Genomic DNA, 22,462 nt, shown 5'->3' on the forward strand with positions numbered 1-22,462 from the left:
ACATACAGTGCTGACACCACCTGATGGGCCAAGTGCACACCTTCTGCGTCACAGCCCACTGCTCCTGGCCTGGGGAGCGAGACACTGGGTTTAGGACCCAGGCCAGAAACCTCATGCTGGGCAGGTTCTTTATCTGACTGTTACTAGAATAGAGATGGTACGGATGGGGTGCTGTTTTCCAAGTACTGTAATTGAGTAAATGTGGTTCTCACAATATATTGTATGTTCCCCCACAGTGGGGATATGTGGGAGATGAGAGGTGATTTTCTGTTTTCTCCTCTGGCCTCAGTTTTCTTGCTGCTTTAAATGTAGGTGAAGGGTGAGGAGAAGGTGGAATATGCCAGGGCTATTCAGTGCATGTCTGCTGCTGGAATACAGTAGAGCAGCACAAGACATCTGAGCTGTGGATCTGATGTGTGTCTGGATAGTGAGCAGCAGTGCTTGTTGCACTGGAGTTCTTTCCCTGCATTGCCACAGGAGGACTACTCATACTTTGCCTTTCTATAACCCCTTAAATCCAAAGATCTCAAAGGGGATTAATGAGGCATGTATTTTTGCCATCCCCATTTTACACATGAAGAAACTGAGGCACAGAGTGTGACCAGCCTGTCAAAAGTCACATAGTGACAGAGCCAGGAATCTTGCCTCCCATTTCCCTGCTGCAATCATTAGACAACACCCTAAAAGGCTTATCTGTTTTCATTATTTGGAAGCAGTGATTATAAAAATAAAAATGATCATTCTGCTCTCCATCATTCTGTGATCTCTGAAGCACACAGTCTGCCTGTCTTATGTGGATTCTCAGCAGTGTAAAGAAGCAAAATCCTACACAGAGCTAGAGTCGTTAGCCCCATTACTATCCCTAACACCAAAACAACCATTTTACAAGCCCAGTAGCATGTCTCAGGTTGTGTATGGCAGGCACTTTTCAGGTGTTGCAGCCATGCGTCTCCAAACACAGATGAGGTCTGTTCACATGACCTCACGCTCTGTCAGGTAGTATTGCTTCAGGGTGTGTAGATGTGATTGTGTACTTACCCCACCCCACACACCTGGGCCTCTTGGAAGTTCTCTTCTTCAAGTACTGCCATAGGCAGTGGAACTAGGGGTGTTACTGCACCCCTTGACTTGAAGTGGTTTCCATTATATCCAGGGTTTACAGTTTGGTTCAATGGCTCTCAGCACCCCTACTATACAAATTGTTCCAGCACTCCTGGTGTGTGACCTCTGCAGCTGTACTAAAATAGGATGGAAACAACAGGAGTACTTGTGGCACCTTAGAGACTAACAACTTTATTTGAGCATAAGCAAAAGTCTTTAAGGCGCCACAAGTACTCCTGTTCTTTTTACTGATGCAGACGAACACAGCTGCTACTCTGAAACCTAGAATAGGGTGGGTATTTCAGTAGCTGTCATGCTGCAGAGTGCTTGTTCCCTGGCAATGTTTCATGAGGGAGTATCTCTGTGCCCATAAGACTTTAGGTCTGTTTGAAAGCTGGCAAAGTCAATTGTCCTCAGATGGGAGACTGGTATGTATGGAATATCCCCTATGGACTGGGACAGTTATCTTGTCCCATTCAGCCCCTTTAAGCATGCTGGCTCCTGCACCTTATTGTTCCAGAGTCTGCTAAAGCATACACAGGCTGTCTTCTCTCTGCCAGCAGCGTCTTCTGCCGTGCAGGCAGGATGAGTGACTGGGAAGCTCGTTCCCAAACATCCAGTTCTATACCAGCTTGAGAATGTGCCGCGTCCTGTCCTGCCTGTGGAGAGGTGGATGAGGAGAGCATCCCTGATGCTGATTCCAAATAGGATGCCAGGGATCCCAGAGCTGCAATTCCTCTTGCTCATTCATGCGAATCATCTGCTAAACATGCAGGGTTGGGGGAAGAGATGAAAAGCAAAGTCTATGAACTGAGCCTGCTTACATACATAGGATGAGCCCAGGCATGAGATGAAAGGAAGGTGCAGAGCTCTTGCTTATCTAATACTCCCTCAGGGCAGTACCAAACTCACTGTAGAGCAAGCAAGCCAGGTGCAGGGCTGGCAGACAGAGACCCCACATTGTTCTATGTGAATACGGTTGGTCCTGGAATGTTTCATTGTGAATCTGTAGCTATATTTAATGCAAAATATTCCTTCGAGGGATTTGTTTTCATTGCTAACCATTTCAGAAGTTACATTCAAGCCAGCACCGTGCCTTCTCCCATGCAAAAGGCAGTAAGGTTTGGGGTTAATTCACAGCAGAAAGGGTGCACTTATCTTTCACTCTGTTACATGTGCTGGGGTGATGTAAAGTCCCTGCTCTGTAAAACAGCAAACGGGGTTGGGAGAAGGAGAAGACAAAAGTAAGACATTAACCTCTTCATTTGCTTTGTGTTCCTATTTGGGAGAGGTTTTTTTGTGGCATTCCCTGGTCCTTAATGGCCACTGAATGATACCAGTAGAAGCTTTGGGGAGTAGGAAGCCTTTTTACATTGAAAATTAAAATATCAATTTTATCATGTGGTGGCCACACATGTAAGCCCGGAGGGAAGGGGGAGAGCATCTTGCATAGGTCACTAGCGTCCCCCTCTGGCCTACATACACAGCTTCTCTGATAGGGGCTCCAGAGGGAGGGGGAAGTGATAAGGCACGACATGGGCTGTCTTGGGGTTGGTCTAGATTTCTTGGTTCATTTCACTCACGTTGAATTGGTTGATTGAAATTAGCCTGGTGCTTAGTTTTGGCTCCTCAAGTTGGGATACATGGAAGAGATAAGGGGTATCTTTCTGTAAGAAATAGGAGGCCAAAAATAGCATCTCCCTTTGTTGTTTTTTTGTGCCTTTCCAAAGTCCTGTGTAGTTTTGTATATATGGGGTTTTAGTCAAAGCAAATGCCCCCACCCTCAAATAAATGCCATTCCCAGCAGTTTAACCTCCATATCCCAATACCAGAGTGGCACATGAGTGTCTGCAGCTCTCCCTCCCCCCAGCTAATGATGGGTGCAGTTCAAGAACTGAGATAGGTGCAATGGAAGGAAAATAATTTCTCTCATCCATGGGGTTGTTATAAACAAGTGTGTAAAGCTAGAATTGTTTTTCTAATTGGAAACTGCTGAGGGATTTTCCACCTTGTAACTGTCTCAAATTTCATAATCCAGAATGTTACAACAGAGCAGACAGCAATGAAAATCTCTCTTTACCAGTGTACAGAGGTGTGCAAGTTGCCCTCAGTCGTGTTAGAATAATAGTTCACATTAATATAGCTCTTTCCATCTGAGTGCCATGCAGACCTCATTTTTCACAGCACCCCAGTGTAGTCGTATCCCCACTTTACAGAAGGGGTAACTGCAGCACAGGAAGTTCATGTGTCTTGCGCAGAGTTGTACCACACAGTCAATAGCAAAACTGAAACTAGAACCAGAAGTCCTAACTCTCACCCCACTCCCTCCCAGTGAGCATATTATCATAGCCGACGTGAGCAGTGAATCTGTGACCTTGCCTCTGGTGCTTGTGGGCTGGGGACCAAACACGGAGCAAAGACCCAAATATCCCATTCTGCTTCTGTCTGTTCGATGCTGCTGCTCTTCCCTCATCCCTTCTCCTGAGTGTTCAAGGAGACATGGAGGCCAGTAGCACTGAAAGGGCCATCCTCATTACATGCATTTCCAGAAGTTGGCCTTTCTTACAGGCTTTTTTCTCAGCTCAAGATTCATCATTTCTGTACTCAGGAGAACTAACTATCTGATAACCTCTGCAGAACAGGAGAAGATTGAGGCCCCAGGGTGTGTTGGAATGTGTCAGAAAAGGGCCCCAGTATTAACTACACTGGCAATGTGCGTGATAGCAGCATCTTTCTGGACAGCCCTTATGCACACCCCTTGGCTTTGCTCAGGGAAAGTTATCAGTTACTGCTAGTAAAAGGCTGCCCCCCAGAGCAGAAGGAATCAAGGGGATTGAAACGAGAGGGTTGCTTTGGTTGATTTCCTGGAACTGAAATTAGAGATGTTTGTCAAGCTGATGCCCCAGTGTGGCTGAGGGCAAGATACACCTTGTTACAGCACTGAGGTGTACCTTTCAACTTGTGTGTTTGGCTGTGTTTCCCTCCTTCTCCCTCTCCATTTTGAGCAGGATTCTGAAGGTGGAATGCGCAGGTTCTTTCAGAGTTTGACAGGCTCGCTCAAGTGAAGAGCTGGGGCTGAGATGCATTTGCCTGTGACATGTTGTATGGTCGCTCTGGATAAGCTGGAATGGAAGGTGCAGGCACAAGAGAGGTGAAGTGCAGTCAAGAGGCAGCGCAACAACAGCGAGGCTGAGTGCTGACAGGTATAGCAGATTGGGAGTATATTGTTTGAATAAAGGTCACCAGCTTGCATCAACCAGCCCCGACTTAGTAGTGTTGAAGGACAGCTTGGTGCCCCAAGGTGGGGTTGGGGTGCAGTCTGTGAACTCTTTGAGTGATTCTGAAAATGCTGGTCACAGCTCCATAGTTAAGTTTGAGTTTTGCACTTGAAGTAGAGACTCGGTCTCTTTGTTATGTATGAAAAACACAACCTGTCTTCTCCGGCATGAATGCCAAAGTGATTGTGTGAGAATTTAAAAGTCATTTTTTGCCTTGAATAACCTCAGTAACAGAATAACAGACTCTTCAGACTTCTCTTGTAGCTTAAAATTGTGTAATTCTTGGGCACTGGCTGCACCGAGCAAGGTATAGAAATGCAGGTAGGTCACCCAGACAGCCTTAATTCTGCCCTGTGCAGTGACACCATGAGGGGAAAAAGAAAAAATATCCTCTTCATTTTAAACCTGAGTTTAATCTAATCTGGGGCTATAGTGAGGTACATTAACCAAAATCAGATAGTTATTGTCTGACATCACTATAGAGCAAAGTTAAAATTGTTGGTGCCCTAACAGTGTATTTTTGTACTTTCTTCAGAGTAGCCAGTGTACATTAGTACCAGATTTACCATGGAGTCAGGCCCACTATTGAAAGGGGCCCCGGCCTGCTCTTCTCCGCCCCATGCTCTCTTGTGGGGTCAGAAGCTTGATGTTATCGGCTGCTGGGGCTCTGTGGCAGGCTTTGCCGGCAGCCAAGCTCCGCCCCTATTCTTTCCCCAGCGTGCTATGTCCCCCCGCCCCCCCCCCCGACCTCCGGTCACCTATCAGCTGCTTGCCGGCAGGAGGGGGAAGGAGGAGCGGAGCTGCAGCACACACACCGCTCCGGGGAGGAGGAAGAGAAGAGGCGGGGGCGAGGCCTCGGGGAAGGGACTGGAACTGGGGCAGACCCTCTCCAGCCCCCTACGTGAGCACCCCACAACCCCAGCCCACACCACAGCCCTCTGCCCACCCTGACCCTGCACCTCTTCACATACCCCGAGCCCCTTGCCCCCCCACATACCCCAAGCCCCTGCCTGAACTCCTGCACTCCCCCACACCCAGTCCCCCTGCACCTTCCTCACACCTCCCAGCTCCGACCTGCACTCTCCTCACACCTCAGCACCCCGTCACACACCCCTTGCCCTGACCCCTGCACGCCCCAAACCTCCCCAGCCCTCTGCCCTGACTCCTGCACCCCTTCACATCTCCCCAGACCCCTGCACCCCCCTCACGCCCTCAGCCCTGACCCCTGCACCCCCACATGTCCCCAGCCCCTGCCTTGACTCCTGCACCCCCTCACATTCCCACCCCCATCCTGAGAACCAAACAGAAACTGCCCCACGTAAGCACTCCACACCCCAACCTCCTTCCCCAAACCTGAGCCCCCTCCCTTGCCCTAGCTCCTGGCCAGACCCTGCACCCCAACATTTTTTTACAATATTTGGAAAGATCATTAAGTGGTCCATCGAGATCCTCTGTTATTTTCAAGTAGTCTGTGGAAAAATAAGTTAGACTACAAGAACAATCAAGGTACCTCACTTTATTTTCATTTACTTCCTAATACTTAGAGAAGGAGGATGAAGAAAAAAAGATGAAAAACGGAGGCGGGGGGAGATAAGAGAGAATGTTCTTTTTCTTGGCTGGGTCCCAAGGAGGAACCCCAAAAATGAAGCTGAGCACAGGGCTGTGGGTCCCCACTAACTCTAAATCCACCACTGGCTGTCTCGTCACCTGTGCTGGGGATACTGTCGGGGCAGTGTAACCACTAGGCGAACTAGGCTGCCGCCTAGGGCGCCATGATTTGGGGGCACCAAAAAGCAGTGCCCCCCCCATTTTTTTACACTACAGTGGAGTCACATCTTACGCGGGGGTTAGGTTATAAAGTCACCGGGTAAGAGGAAAATCATGTATAGTGAAAATTACCATAAAGTAAGGTATACACAGTATACACTAGAACAGGGGTCCTCAACCTGTGGCACATGAGCCAATTTTTTTTTAATGTCAGGCTATGGGTCCCTGCCGCCGCTGAGCCTGCTGCTGACCTGGGGTTCCATTCACTCAGCCAGCAGTGGTCGGAGCTGGACCAGCAGCGGGCCAGCTCCTGCCAGCTGGGGTCCCAACCGCCAGCCCCGCTCAGCCTGCTGGGGTCCCTGCCAGCTCTGCTCAGCCTCCTGCTGGCCTGGGTGAACAGTCTGGGGTTCCGTTCATGCAGGGTTCTATCCGCCGGCCTGGGGTTCTGTTCACCCAGGCTAGCAGGATGCTGAGCGGAGCCAGCGGCCAAGACCTTGACTGGCAGCAGGCTGAGCAGGGCCGGTGGCTGGGACCCTGGCTGGCAGGAGTCGGCAGACAGAACCCAGACCGGCAGCGGGCTGAGGTTCCAGCCTCTGGCCCTGCTCAGCCCACTGATGATCTGAGGTTCCAGCTGCAGGCCCTGTCCTGCTGCTGCGGGAGGAGGGGCAGCTCAGTGCAGAGAGAGACAAAGAGAATGGGCTAGAACCAGGTAGGCACCCACTCTATGTGGGCAGGGGTAAGGAGAATCCTGTTTACCCCCTCCCCAGCCCTGCTGCGCGTGCAGTTTGCCCCTGACCCCTCCCTAGCTCCAGAGACCAACCCTAGCTCCTGCCCCACTGTGCTTTTACCCCCGGCCCCTTTTACAGTCATTCCCCAGGGAGGCCCACAAATATGTTTGGCGCTGGGCCCATAAAAAGTTAATCTGGCCCTGTGTACAGAGATTCAATGATTTTTAGCTATATGGCAAGTTTGAAGAGTCTGTATATGCTGTTACTGAAATAGTTTCCGTACCTTTAATATGTTTGGATTTCTTTTAAGTTTTAGCCTTGACTCTGAAATTCCTGGATTTGTGACACTTGTATTTAGGATATTACATCATTCCGATAGCATATTTTAATTAATTAGCTGATATTTAACCATAACTCCAGTTCAGTGTAGTTTTTGCCTGGGATCTATAAAATGTGGCTGTGATACCACACAATGGTTAATTGATTCTCTCGCCACAGGAAATACGCTACCATTGGGCTGGCAGTGAGCATTGGGAGACCATAGTTAGGCAATTTCTTTGCATGTGTGCACTCTGTTTGACTTCTTTCTCATTTCCCAAATGTTGCTTCTCTGGCAAAAGATGCTGGTTAACACAGATGCTAGAGCAGGGTGAATAACAGATGTTTGGTTCACTGGGAATTTCAAAAAAGAAAAGTTCATTTCAGGCAGGACTGTCTTTTTGTTCTGTGTTTGTACAGCACTGAGCTCCAGAGGGTCCTTGGCCATGATCGTAGGAACTATGATAATACTAAATAATAATAATTAATTAATGATAATGTGTTGGACCAAGAATGAAAAAAATAATTTCAATTAATTGACTTTTTTGAAAATTTCTATAGGAACAGTTTGGTGAAATTGGTACAATCAGCAAATGTTTCGGTTTAGCCAAATCTGCATTTTTCACCCAAAAAAAGTTTTGGTTGAAAAATGTCACCCAGCTCTATTAGACATACCTCTTTGAGCTGTGAATGCACCAGGTTCACAAGCCAAGCCGCACAGGCTCTGGTCAGTACTTGGATGGAAAGCCACCAAGCTCCATCTAGGCTACTGCAGGAGTAGGTGATTTTTAACAGGCTTCGCGTTTCCTTCCTGAGTCAGTACTGAATCCAGTGCCCCTGAAAGATGATAGGGGAACTGCTGCTGGAAACAGTTTTTCAGATGAGATGTTAAACAGTATAGGTCAGAGGTTGGCAACCCTTCAGAAGTGGTGTGCCGAGTCTTCATTTATTCACTCTAATTTAAGGTTTCATGTGCCAGTAATACATTTAAATGTTTTTAAAAGGCCTCTTTCTATAAGTCTATAATATATAACTAAACTATTGTTGTATTGTAAAATAAATAAGGTTTTTAAAATGTTTAAGAAGCTTCATTTAAAATTAAATTAAAATGCAGAGCCCCCCCGGACCAGTGGCCGGGACCCAGGCAGTGTGAGTGCCACTGAAAATCAGCTCGCGCGCTGCCTTTGGCACACGTGCCATAGGTTGGCTACCCCTGGTCTAGACTTTCACCCCTCTTGTGCTGATTAATGAACCTGTGATGTGATTTGTTTGTTTTTTTTAAAGAAGTGGGCAGCTAGCCCTGGATAAATTCTGCCTCCCTAAGCAGTTGCTCCTAGCTTACCTCTGTGCTTTGCTTTCCCCCCTCTCACTTGTTGTTGCTCCCTTCATCTCCTCCCACGCTCCCCTTTGCACCATTTTTTGTGCTCCTCCTTTGCTTAGAACAGTCTCTGTTATTCTCTGCTGAACCCTCTGTCTCCTTCCAGCAACTATTCCCACTTTGTTTTCCTGATCAATAATCACTCTTTATGCTCCTTTCCCATTACTGTTGTTCCAGATCTTGTCTCTTATCTACGACTACAATTACAGAACCAGTTTCTCCTCCCTTGGTTTTCACACCTCAACTGCTAGAACAGGGCCTCATCCTCCCTGATTGAACTAACTTCGTTATCTCTAGCTTGCTTGCTAGCATATATATACCTGCCCCTGGAAATTTCCACTACCTGCGTCTGACGAAGTGGGTATTCACCCACGAAAGCTCACGCTCCAAAACGTCTGTTAGTCTATAAGGTGCCACAGGATTCTCTGCTGCTTTTTCAGGGCAGGAAGCACTTCTGACTTGGTTTTGTAGAGCACTGTATGCATTTTAAGCACTGTGTACATGATTAGTAGTAAATTCTCCTTACAGTTTTATTTGAGTGCAGTGTTCTTCACTAAACTGTCATGTACTGTTATCTGTGTGCTGTTAAACAGCTGCCATGTTTTGTCCTAAGGGAAATGCTACGTGAGTAAAATTAGTACTGGTATTACAGCCCCTGCCAGCCTCTAGGTTGCTAGTATAGATAGGGTTCAGGTGTATTCACATAGATTTCATGGCACAGTGGTAAAAACACATGGATCCAAATACCGTTGCTCCTCTGGTGGTGACAGTTGCTATTTCTAGTGTAGACAAGGCCCTAGCGGTGGGTGTAGAGATTTCTCGGTGTATGACTGTTCTTTATAGTGTACAAAATGCTTTGGGATCCTTTAAAGTGAAAGATACAATGTAAACATAAGAGTCCGTTGTTAAGATTTTTGTGCAGAATGAACTCCCACCTTCTACACTCTGGAACACATCTCTTCTTTAAAAACATTCAAGGAAGGTCATGAGACCCACTATACTGGTGTAATCATGCTGCTTGGATATCAGGGTTCAAATGTTGGGTTCAGTTGGCAGCTCGTATGTGTTTTACATGCTGAAGAAAACAAAGTCTAGAATTAGACAAATTGGTTCCATTCTCTAGCGGGTCTTGGAGTTTAGTCTTCCTCAGTAAGGCTGAAATCTGCCTCTCTGTCTGTGGAGAGATTCTGGTTTCCAGCTTCTCCGACCCTCCCCAATCCAGAGTCGAGTGCAGCGCAATTTAAATAATTGATTTACATCAGATTGAGGCTTTGTAAAATTAATTTGAAAATGTGTGTTATGACTATTTGATTAAATTTATAATAAACTAAGCCGTAAATACTGTGTTTTTTTGTGGTTTATTTAAGCCTCTGCTAGCAGGGTATCTTATCTGAATTTGCAGAAATACCATAGGTAAAAAAACAAATACTGAAAATTAAGGAACCTGCGAACAATTAAGCAGGTATGTAAGTGTACTCATATGAATCACCCCATTGACTTCAAAGTTAAAATTAAGCATCTGTTTAATTGCTTTCAGCATCACAGGCTACAATTGTACTTTAAGAACTTTTTTCTTAGTGGCATAAAATCTTCCAAATAAAATTGCTTCAGTATTAACGGTGAAAATTATTTAGGCTGTCTGAACTTTAACCAAGTTTACTGGGAAGTGCAAAGGCTGATGGAGGAACAAAGCCTGGTCACAGTATCAAAGCTGCTTGACATGTGGAAGGTTTCAGAGTGGTAGCCGTGTTAGTCTGTATCAGCAAAAAGAACGAGGATTACTTGTGGCACCTTAGAGACTAACAAATATAATATGGGCTATTTGCAGTTTTGTGATTCAGTTTTTGTTGTTTTCACAGTAATGACATTAATGAGGCCTTGGACTTGTCTTTTTAGCATAGAGCAGCATTTTAAATGTGAAATTTCACAGTAGAAAAAAATCTGTAGGTGAAATCAAAAATTCTACTTGCTGTTCATTAGTTAATTAAAGAAACAAGAACAAAACACCCACTTGGGCAATTAAAGTCTGTAAAATGTGAAGAAAATGAAAAGCTAGCAACATGTAATTACAAAATCAATTTTAAATAAAAATTATTATTTAAATTTAAAATCCAGCGCTTTTATTTATTGGTTTTAAATCATAATTTTTATCTACCCTTGGTTGAGTAGTGTCTAAGCACAGGACCTTTCTGTGTGGAGAGCGTTCATTCGTAAAAGGAGGGTGTTGGATTATTTTGTAAGGAGTAGTGGTAAATCTGGTGGTAATGCAAACCTTGTACTGTGTGTGTTTGTCTGCAATCCTGTGATATTTTTTTTAATGATTATGAGTGCAGATGGTGTGAAAGATGAAATAATTCCACCCACATAGAGGAAGACAAATTTAACGATAGCTTCCAGCTCTCTATTACCCATATGCCTGCTCTTCCAGCAGGCGCATTCGCACTGTCTCTCATGCCTCTTCCCCAAGCTGCTATGCTGTCCTCCTCCAGATCCTTCCTTAAGACTCACTTCCGCCATGCTGCCTGTGAAAAACGGGCAGCTGATACCAGGGGTGCCATTTGCTAGGGGGCAAGAAGGAGGTATTTGCCCCCTCAATTTTGATTTGTCCCCTACTGGCTTTTCATAAGTCTATATGCTTTACTTTCCCCCTACACCCCACAAACTTTGCAGGATCTAGTATAATCACATATAATATTCCATATGCTGAGAGTTTTTCACCCTGCCCAACCCCCACATGTTTCTGAAATGATGCCCCTAACTGATACAGGCAAGGCAGCAGTGATTACTGATGACATTCGGTGTCTCTTGTCTGTTTATATATCTTTGAAGAATCCAAACTCCCCTCATGCCTGCAGATTGCTTGCCTGACTAAGTCCGTGTAACTCACCTTCCTGTCACCATAACTGTGGTCATCCTCACCCTTCCCTTCCTTGTAACACCCACTTACTGCATTTTGTCTTAATTTGGAGTGTAATCTGTTTGCAACTGGGCTGTGTCTTGCTATACAACACCCAGCCTACTGAAACACTGATCTCGGTTGGGGCCGCTGGGTACTAGTGTATTTATTACAGTTAATAAATGATATTAACCTCCCAGAAACCAGTTAAACAGGTATGAAAAGCTTAAATAGAATCCTTTTCCTTTTCATTCTTGATGAGACCGTCTCTAAAGGGAGACCAGACCAAAGCAGACTTTACTGTAAGGAAGGTACTTCACATTTCTCAATCTCCCTGTCACGTTTTGTCAGCTGCTTTTAAAGCACTAGCGAGCACCAGAGCCTATAGCAGTGACATACTATGCAACATCAGTGTTTATAAGACGCTTTCTTGGGAGAGCTCACTCCTTCTCTGGAAGCAGCACATAATTCATTCCTCTCCTAGCCCCTTAACATTATTGAGTCAGTAGGTACTGAAGCTAGCCCTGGCTACTGGATATGACTATATGGACTCCCAGTGGCCTAGTTTGGGCTCTGCACATTGGGCCCAGTCTGCAAAAGATGTAGCAGCAGCATATGCTTGTCCAGGAGATCCTGAATTTGCAGGGTAACAGGGAGATTTCACACCTTAGGGGGTTCTGTAGCATGATAGACGCCATGTGTGAAGAGCAGAGGAGATAGTGACCACTCTGGTCCTGCTCCTACGACCTTTAAATTCTACAAAGAGCTGTACGCAATACTTGGGGGCAATCCCACTTCTACTGCAACGACCACCATGGACACTTCCAAGCCCAGTACAGCAAGGAGGTGGGAAGGAGGAGGAGGAAAGCGTGAGCGATGGTGCTGAGGAGGCGGGAGACACCCCGGAATCCCTAGATGCATGCAGGCAGGAGCTCTTCTTGAGCCAGGAGGAAGGCAACCAGTCACAGAGTCCAATGCTTGGGGAAGGACAAACAACAGAGGAGGTTCCTGGTAAGCAACTTCCTTTTTGGGAAGGAAGTTTTTAGGTATGGGCTCTTTGGGCGAGGAGCGTAAGGGCTGCAGGCATGCCTAGATGCGGAATAGCACATTGATGTGGTCTATCATATTGCGGTAATCGGCATCAGTGATCTTTTCAAAAGTCTCCGCCAAAATGTGGGCAATGCGCCTGCGCAGGTTTATTGGGAGAGCCAATGTGGTTTTTGTCCCAGTCAGGCTAACATGTCCACGTCACTGTGGGGTGATGGGCACGGGAGACCATTGCTGCACACAGGCAAGATGCATATGGGCCAGGGCGGAAGCCGCATTGCAGGAGAGGACCCTCCCTTGCTTCCCTCGTCACCTTTAGCAGCTAGATATCTTCCCGGATAAACTCCTGTGGAGAATGTTGGGACAGTGTTCAGTGTAGGTGCCCCCTGCAGCTGTTGGCTCTCCCCAAGGCACAGAAACCTAGAGAACAGTACAGTCATGAAACAATCAGTCCTCATGGACCCTGTGCTTACTCACCATTTCTGGGACTCCCGTAGATTATGTGCACTTGGTTCGGGACAGGCAAAGTATGTTTTTTGTGATTGCCCTCCTTAAGTGCGGGGGAATCATTGCTCTGTCTGGTGTGTACAGTGCTGCCTCTGTTAAGTGTTGCATTTTGCCTGTTTAGGTGCAACCTTGAGATCTTAGCTGTCATTCTTATCACGGGCTGACAAACTGAAAAGACTCCAGAAGAGGCCATGTAAAAGCAAAGAAGACATGATGCATGAAGTCATGTAGCAGTCTGTAAACGAGAATCGAAAGGCACAGAAGTGGAGGGAGAGCGAAAGGAGGATCCGCCAGGAAAATGCAACGCACCAGCGGCAAAGCACGGAACAGCTGATTAGCATAATGGAGTGCCAAGTGGACTCTATCCAGGCGCTCGTCGCCATGCAGGCGGAGTACTACCGCGCTTGCCCCCCCCCCCCGCAGCCGTTGTCCCAAAACTCTTCCCCTTGTGCCCTCATGTACCATCCAACCCACTTTCCCCAGCATCGCCCCCAGCTGTCTCCTACACCCATTGCTTCACCACCCCCCACCAAAACTACAACCCTTATCCACTGCACTCAACGCCCCTAAACATGGAGTTTTTTTACTTTGAAAACATACTTTATTAGTGCATGAAGCAAAATATACCTGAGCCTAGGAAAGCAACAAGCACTGCAAGTCAGTGTACCAAACACAGCCACTGCACTTAACTCCTGTGCAGAGCACCAGACGTTACTGGTGGCTTTCAGCCTCAAAGTACTCCCTCAAGGCATCCCTAATCCTTGCAGCTCCACACTGGGCCCCTCTAATAGCCCTGCTCTCTGGCTGTGCAAATTCAGCCTCCAGGTGTTGAACCTCCAAGGCCCATGCCTGAATGAATCTTTCACCCTTCCCTTCATAAATATTATGGAGGGTAAATAACCGCAGGGATGCTGTCTTCGGCCAAGTTCAGCTTCTCATAAAGAGAGCACCAGCGGCCCTTCAAACAGCCAAAAGCACGCACCACAGTCATTTGTCACTAGCTCAGCCTGTAGTTGAACCATTCCTGGCTGCTGTCCAGGCTCCCTGTGTAGGGTTTCGTGAGCCATGGCATTAAAGGGTAAGTGGAGTCTCCAAGGATCACAGTGGGCATTTCGACTTCCCCTACGGTGATCCTCTGGTCTGGGAAAAAAGTCCCGGCTTGCAGCTTCTTGAACAGGCCAGTGTTCCGAAAGATGCGTGCATCATGAACCCTTCCAGGCCAGTCTGTGTTAATGTCAATGAAACGACCACGGTGATTCACATGTGCCTGAAAAAACATGGAGAAATACCCCTTTCGGTTAACTTATTCAGAGGCTAGGTGAGCTGGTGCCAGAATAAGAATATATGTCCCATCTATTGCCCCTCCACAGTTAGGGAAACCCATTTGTTCAAAGTCAGCCATAATGTCATGCACGTTACCCGGAGTCACGGTTCTTCTGAGCAGGATGCGATTAATGGCCCTGCAAACTTGCATCAACATGATTCCAATGGTCGACTTCCCCACTCCAACTGGTTAGTAACCGATCAGTAGCTGTCTGGAGTTGCTTGCAGATTGCAATAGCCACTCGCTTCTCCACTGGCAGGGCAGCTCTCGATCTCGTGTCCTTGCGCCACAGGGTGGGGGCGAGCTCAGCACACAGTCCTATGAAGGTGGCTTTTCTCATCCGAAAGTTCTGCAGCCACTCTTCGTCATCCTAGACTTGCAGAACGATGTGATCCCACCACTCAGTGCTTGTTTCCTGAGCCCAAAAGCCGCGTTCCATGGTGCTGAGCATGTCCGTAAATGCCGCAAGCAATTTTGTGTTGCACATGACTCGATATCATCGTTGGACTCCTCACTGTCACTTTGGATCTTAAGCAGTAACTCAACTGCCAAATGTGATGTGCTGGCGAGACTCGTCAGCATTTTCCACAGCAGTTCAGGCTCCATTCCCACAGACTAAAAAGGAAGACGAAGTGTGCTCTGCACAGAAACCATTGAAAGATGGCGCCAAATGTGAACGGAAACACAGGGTTTGCTGGGATGCGAAGCGATGCATCACGGGGCGTTGGGACAGGATCCAGAATACCCCACGCCCCCTTCCAATAAGCCACAGCGCCAGAATGGGAAGAGATGCTCTGTGGGATAGCTGCCCACAATGTGCTGCTCCCAATGCCGCTTCAAGTGCCGCGAATGTGGCCACGCCAGTGCGCTTGCAGCTGTCAGCGTGGACAGACTGGAGCGCTTTCCCTGGTGCGCTCTCCGAAAGCTGGTTTAACCCAAAGCGCTCTACATCTGCAAGTGTAGCCATGGCCTGTGTGTGTGGTAGTTAATGGAGCTTCTGTTCCTGCCACTGGGATCCTCTCCCAGGCTGCTTGCCATACTGCATCCCTCTATCTCTACAGTGCTAACATGCCTTCACAAAGTTGAGAGTAGCCCATTCCTAGCCACACACACAACTCTCTCCATCCTGCCCTGATGTCCTGCTGAGGTCAGGGGCTGAGATGTTCCTGCTGTGAATCGTCTGTGAGAGGATGTTCCCAGCAGCAGTTTCCTGGCTGAGTCTCGCAGGGTACCTTGACCATAATGAGGCTTTAGCACCTTTGAATTGCCAGTTGTCAGGAATGGCACAACTGAGGCCCAGGGAGTCTGCCTGTCCTCATGCACCTAGTTTACTTTCTCCATAAAGCAGCTGTGTAGTAGAGGTGGGGGCTCCAGAAAGAAAGCTATCAGATACTACTGTCTGCAGGGAATTAGATGGGTATGGTATTGGGCCACAATCAGGCTGTGTGATGTTTGTGTGCGTACACATGCTCTGCCCTGGTTAGAAGTCCCTCCATATGGGCCAAGCATTGTGTGTTTATAAAAGTACATTGCAGTGATGAGGGATATTTGAGCAGGATTCATTTGTATTCCCTGGGAAGATTCTGCAGCTCTTTGTTCAGGGGCTCCCTAATGGAAGTGTATGGTGTGACTGTATTGATCTGTGCATTTACAGAGGCACATTTTAAAAATCTGTCTAAAACTCTAGGCACATGGAACGCATTCAAATCTAGTATAAGGAGACTAAAAGTCTCCTTTCCTCTCAGCTCACCCCCACTGGGAGAATTGGTGAGCTTCATAGCAGGGCACAGGTGTCCTGTACTGTATGTTCACTGCAGGGGACACCACTAAGTAGGCAGCAGCTGTGCTCTCCACCAACCCAGCTTTCCAGGTGGTCTTTAGTTGTAGCCTCAAGTAGAAGCGCATTGCAAAAATACTGCGTGGAAGTGAAGGACTTCTGGCAAAGCACAGAATGGAAAAGGGATTCTTGACCGCTGCTGCCTAGGCATCCCAAAGCAGCCAAGGAACCAACAAGGTTATGAACCGGAGTGCTAAAAGGCACATGTGCTTTCCCACCCAGAACATTTGCTCTCACCTATACCATTCCCTCCAGCTTTTTCTCCCTGGCCTTAGCCACGTTACTGCTTCTTGTCTGTCAAACTCATCATCATCCAACACCATCAGGGTATTAGAGTTAGCAGCTGTGTTACTCTGTATCCGCAAAAAGAACAGGAGTACTTGTGGCACCTTAGAGATTAACAAATGTATTTGAGCATAAGCTTTCATGGGCTACAGCCCACTTCATTGGATGCATAAAATGGAACATATAGTAAGGAAATATATATACACATACAGAGAACATGAAAAGGTGGGAGTTGCTCTACCCCCTCTAAGAGGCTAATTGATTAAGATGAGCTATAATCAGCAGGAGAAGAAAAACTTTTGTAGTGATAATCAAGATGGCCCGTTTCAGACAGTTTGACGAGAAGGTGTGAGGATACTTAACATGAGGAAATAGATTCAATGAGTGTAATGGCTCAGCTATTCCCAGTCTCTATTCAAGCCTAAATTGATGGTATCTAGTTTGTATATTAATTCAAGTTCAGCAGTTTCTCATTGGAGTCTGTTTTTGAAGCTTTTCTGTTGCAAGATTGCTACTTTTAATTCTGTTACTGAGTGACCAGAGAGGTTGAAGTGTTCTCCTACTGGTTTTTGAATGTTATGATTCCTGATGTTAGATTTGTGTCCATTTATTCTTTTGCATAGAAACTGTCCAGTTTGGCCAATGTACATGTACATCAGGGTATTGTCGCCCAGTGAAACCAGTGCAGACTCCAGATCATACCCTGTCTTAAAACAAACTGAAGTCAACTATATTTGAGGACTTCAGGTGTTACCAAAATTGCTCTGCTATCCTTTTCAATAACCTTCCCCCAAAGAAGAAGGTTAAAGGTGGGATGATACTTTGTGAGCGTCTCAGCATCAGGAGATGGTGTCTGGTCCCTTGAGTAGGGACCAAGTACTTTTCCTTGAGAGATGCTAGAACTCTGGCCCACCTTTCCCACTGCAAGGGGTGGGTTGGATAGTCCTCTCCAGCAAAGAAGCTGATGTGTCCCTGCTGGTCTGTTGCAGCCTTATGTGAGAATTTAGTTATGTCTTTCTCTATCATCGTTTCTCCTGCATATACTGAGATTGCCCACTGCAGAACATCTCCACTTCCACAGAGGCAGGGAATGTTGTACTTTCTCTGCAGAGCCTGGGGCTCTTGTGTTATCTCTTCCAGTTGCCGAGATAAAGACACCAGGGTCTGAACTTGGTGTTTGTCATGTGTTAAAACAAACAGCGAGAGAGACAGAATATTTTGTCCCCTCCCAAATATGTGTGTATTTGTTTGGATAATATCAACAGCTGTCCTGCGATAGCGAAACCTGCCAAAGAATGTGTATTTTGTGTATCAAATCCCAGTGCATTATTTAATGGGGTTTGGGACATAAGACGCAAATGGATTGGGGCTTGAAATTGCTGCTTGATTTAGCAATGACTGATGATGCCAGCTCCACGCCACTTTTCAAGTTTGATCGATTACACTGCATCCTTTTGTGTTCCAGACACCACTATCGCTGGATCCAGACTGATCCCTTTCATAACTAGGCCTTGGACTGACCTCCAGGTGCAAGGTCCCCCTTGTAGCTCAGACCTGGGCTGATTCATCCCCCTGAGCTGGCCCCCACTTGCCTGCCCCCTAGGCCCCTATGGGATAGATATTGTTGGGGAGTTGACCATGTGGTGAAGAGAGTGGCTATAGAACCCTAACATCTTTCCACAGATGGGGCTTCCAGGAAGACCACCCTTCTTCCCTTAGGAGAGACCTTGGAAAGCACATGTGCATCCCATGGATTGGCAACTGGGGTTGCTTGGACTCAGGATGTGGTTTCTTCTTCTTTACAGAAAATATTCCAGGTTATATTTAACAGTGCCTCTACCCCAAAGGGATTGGGGAGCTGTGTGCTCAGCTGGAGGTCTGCCCATCGAGAACTGAATGGTAGGACAAACATCCCTTTAACTATGTGCTTTGCCTTCTGGAGGCTTTCCACTCATGCAAGCCAGCTATGGCAGGCGGGAAGGAGCCTCAGTACACAGCCACGCAACTTGTTCTTTTGCAAACCCTAAGCAAATTGTGGCTCCCTTGTAATAGCAAGGTTTAAACCACAAGGACAGGTAAGCATGGAGGCCTCTCTGGTGGTTTTCACCCTCTGCTGGAGCTTTCTTCCTCTGCTATCTCATAGGAGATTTCAGTGCGACAGTTCTTACCCTGATATAACTGATTCCTACTGTTGTATGCACCGAATGTTCAAGACGGGAAAGACATATTAGATCCTGGAGTCCTTCTGTCAGGGTCAGTGCAAGGCATAGACCCTCAGAAGGGACATATAAGAGACAGAACACAGCCTAGGCTTGATCTTGGTGGTTAAAGACAGGATTTTAAGAGGAAATATTCAAAGCAAAGGGAAAAGCTGTAAGACGTTTGGACTGGTTGCATGGCTATTTAGAGCCAAACTTTTGAATGTGGCCCCAATTTTGGACGCTCCAGCGAGTATTCCGATTGAGACACCTCGAGTCTGTTGAGCTCCCGTATTTGGTGCTTGCTGCATCTCCCTGCCTGATTAGGTTATCTATCAGAGACTGGCTGCAGAGAGAGCTATTTGTTCTCTTCACCAGTCTTCTGAGTGGTGGCAGAGAGGTGTATTAGGGAATGGAGGTTAGATCCTTAGTGCTGAAGACACAGCAGCTATTTCTTGTGCTCATGTCGAAACCGGAGGGATTTTACATGGTAAAGAATTTGCGTGGATGGCTAGTGCACTGGGGAACCTGTGCTTAGTGTGGAAATATCCCAGGTTTGAGGGGACCTGACTCATCATTCAGGTGGGGTGGGGAGCATCATTCACTGCTCTGTGTGGGGAACAAGGAGCCGGTGCATTGTTCCTCCTCCCCACCACTCCAAACAGTTGGTGTGGGGTCTGAGAGTGTGAGGAGGGGCAGAGGAGAGAAGGGAAGCTAATCGCAGCATAAAAGGATAAAGCCTTTGGAATGGGCTAATATCCTGAAGTGAGAGCTTCAAGTATGAGGTGAGGAAGTGAAGGTTCCACTTGGATACCTGTGACTCCTAAGCTGTGAGGAAAATCCTGCTTCTTTCTAACTTCAGGGTTTGGTCAGCCATCGATCAGATACGTGTCTTCAGCTGCTGAGAGCACTGACCTTTCCATGCACTTGCTTTGTAAGGACACACACATACACTCTCCTTTTCATTCCAGCCAATGTGTGTAGCTGGCAGGCTGCCTCTTTGCATTCCTTTCACTGGGGTAGGTAGCCCTCAAAATTGCTGAATGCTGCAGTATCTGATTTTTGTTTGTAAAGGTTTCTTTTGTTTTCTGATTTGTGCATCTGGGATGCCAGGTGGAGACAGACTGTCTTCCCCTCTCAGCCTGTGTGACACAGGTAGGGGCTTGTGCTGACAGCCAAGCCCAGCAGCACATCAGAGCATGCAACAGTCTGAAATTGCTGGGCCTAGGAAGATGAGTCAGGTCAACTCTAGATGTAGCAACACCATAGAGGCAATCAGCGTAGCAGGTTGGTGGGGGCTGGGCTGACAGCTGGCTGAAGGTGCTTATCAGGAAGGTTTTTCACAGCTGGGAGGATGGTATTGGAGTGCTTGTCAGTGGGGTTAGGCCAGGAGGTCTGTGTGGCTTGGATCAGGGTGCCAGTCATGGGAGTGGGAGGTCAGAAGAGTGTGCTGGAGGGAGCTGCTGTCAGCCAGGGCCCCTGGGAATCATGGGGTCCTGTGCAGCCGCACCCCTGGCAGATAGCTCGGAGCTGCCCTGCTGCAGTTTAGCAAGCATCTCAGAGATCTGGCAGCATGACTTTGAGCTCCAGGCTACTGCTTAGTTCCCTTCTGTTCTGCACTGGGCGGAGTTAATGCAGGCTGTGCTAATGCAGGGGGTGTGAAGTTACACACCTGTCTGAAGAGAAGTAATTGCTATCTCCTCTTCCAGCCCTTCGCCTCATGTTTCAGGCTGATGCCTTCAGGCCTGTTGGCCAGCTGGCAGATTTCCTGCTTACCCTGGATCCCTGCCAGAAGAGGCCTGTCTCCTCAGGGTGACTCACCCAGGCAGATCACAGAACTGGTTTGACTTTGTCTCAGCGTCTGTCAGAGCAGCAACTGCTGGTGCTTCTTGCCGGAGTTGATCTCCTGCCTGAGCTCTCCATTCTTTGGGCCTTGTCTATCCAAGACTTTGGTGCTAGCTGGCAATGGGTGTCATCCTCACCCCCGCCATGAGCTGTGTTTGAACACACAGCATACAGAGGCCACACCAGGCTCATTACCTGTCCCACGAGGAGTAATCAGTCTCCTGCCTGCCCAAGGGCTGACCGTTCATTCTGCAGTTGGAGCTAAACAGTCCTTGTCTATACTAGTGACCAGACACTGCACAGCCACTGAAGAGGGGGAGCCATGCATGGTTGATAACCATTGTGAGGTAGTTCCAGATCCTAGTGCTGATACAGCTGTAGAGGAGTGGAGAGGCAAGGATGTCTGACGGTTTTGTTCCACTATGGAGCTGACAAGCCAGGTACTTTTGTTTTGTTTTTACCCTGGCACCAAGAATTTGGAATTTCTACTTTTAAAAAATGCTTATTCTTAAAAAGGAAATGCGGTGTTTCCTAGGAGATGGTGTATTAAGGTGAAATGGAATGAAGTAGAAAATCAATTAGATTCCTTCTGTAATTACTGTATAAACCAATTTGTGCTATGTCTTTGGTGTCCAGAGCAGGTCTTGTTGCATAAGAAGTGTAGGAAGGAGAGCATGGAACTGGAGTCATTTGTGACAAAGGAGAGGACCCTGCCATTGTGGCGTCTATAAATCCATTAGATGATGATTAATCAGGGGGAGGGCGAGACTGTTGCACCAAAAAAGTTGTTTCCTAGGGCAGTGAGCCTTCTTCAGTGCAGTCAGAAGGTGGGTCCTCTACATGACAGGATTTCTTGCTGATGTTATCAGACTGTCAGTACCTCCCCTGTCCCTGGGTGCACCATGAATCCCAGATGGGTTCCAGTTTCTGCGCACCTCAGTGTGGAGATTGACCTTCTCCGTTTCTAGTACTGGTTGTACTGGTCTTGAAAGCTTTTGGACTGATCCCACAAAATAATTTCCAGTCCTTTGCAGATGGCTGCGTAGCAGAACTAAAACCACATCATTCTGATTACTATCTTGCTGTTACACTACTACGGTTGCAATATGATTTTAGTACTTCTTATTTCACAAACATCTGAAATTCAACATTAATGCTGTGTGTCACTATGGAATTGAAAATCTTAGCTTCAAAGTGGTACAAAGCATTTGGTTTAGCCTTGTTGATTTATGAGATAGCTGACCTTAAAACTGTCACTGGTGCATTCATCTAGCAGTGCTTCCGTGGCAGGACTGAACACAGTGAGTCTGGGACCTGGGACTAATGTAATTTTCAGTCCTGGCTGCACATTCTGACCTCCTGCTTCCATACCTTTTGAGATCAAGCGATCTTGGCAAATTTACACCCAGATTGGAACAGACCCGAGTTCTCCGTGAACTTGATACTTCTGAAGTGTTAGATCCACATGAGTTTGATCCACCACACAGGAAACGACAGGTAATTTCTTCTCCCGTAAAAGGGAACTATTTAATTCCCCCGCCCCTTGAAATCAGCCTGGGCGTTGCAGTTTGGGTGGGGATGGCTGCTAGGTGCCTCCCTCACCATTTCTGTGGTAATTTTTGTTGTTTTTTTTTCTTTTTTTCTTTTTTCCCCCTTAACTAAACCAGCTGAAGCAGTCTCCAAAGAGCTCAGTGCAGGGTGTGCCAGCTGGCATGCCCTCTGGCTGGGAGGCCTTGTTAGAGAGATCAGAGCTGACAGATTCTTGAGCAGCGATTAGATACAGGCCTTTTTTTAATTTGTTTTTTTGCGCTCACCCATGTAACAAATGGGGGCTTGTTTGAGAGCGTCGCTGGACCATTGAATGGAGTAATTGTTATCCAAACACTCACATGATTCAGAAGTCCCCAGTGAGGGGGTATCCTTCTATCATGCCCCTCAGCTGGGTACTGCAGG

At 47.1% G+C, this 22,462-nt stretch overlaps 1 protein-coding gene across 9 annotated transcripts in view; it reads left to right on the plus strand.

Annotated features, from left to right (window-relative positions):
• The window catches only part of NDST2 (N-deacetylase and N-sulfotransferase 2), a 266,023-nt gene that overhangs the window by 195,477 nt on the left and 48,084 nt on the right, over positions 1 to 22,462 (plus strand). The window contains exon 1 of one of the 9 annotated variants that reach the window (XM_032778289.2): positions 13,549 to 15,572. The exons of the other annotated variants lie outside the window; for them this stretch is intronic. The gene's annotated coding sequence lies outside the window, so the exon portion shown is untranslated. Of the gene's footprint in view, positions 1 to 13,548; positions 15,573 to 22,462 lie in introns of those variants that run through there. 9 annotated transcript variants of the gene reach the window in all.

This window comes from Chelonoidis abingdonii, chromosome 16, assembly GCF_003597395.2.
Source record: "Chelonoidis abingdonii isolate Lonesome George chromosome 16, CheloAbing_2.0, whole genome shotgun sequence".
In the NCBI taxonomy this organism is placed as follows: domain Eukaryota; kingdom Metazoa; phylum Chordata; order Testudines; family Testudinidae; genus Chelonoidis; species Chelonoidis abingdonii.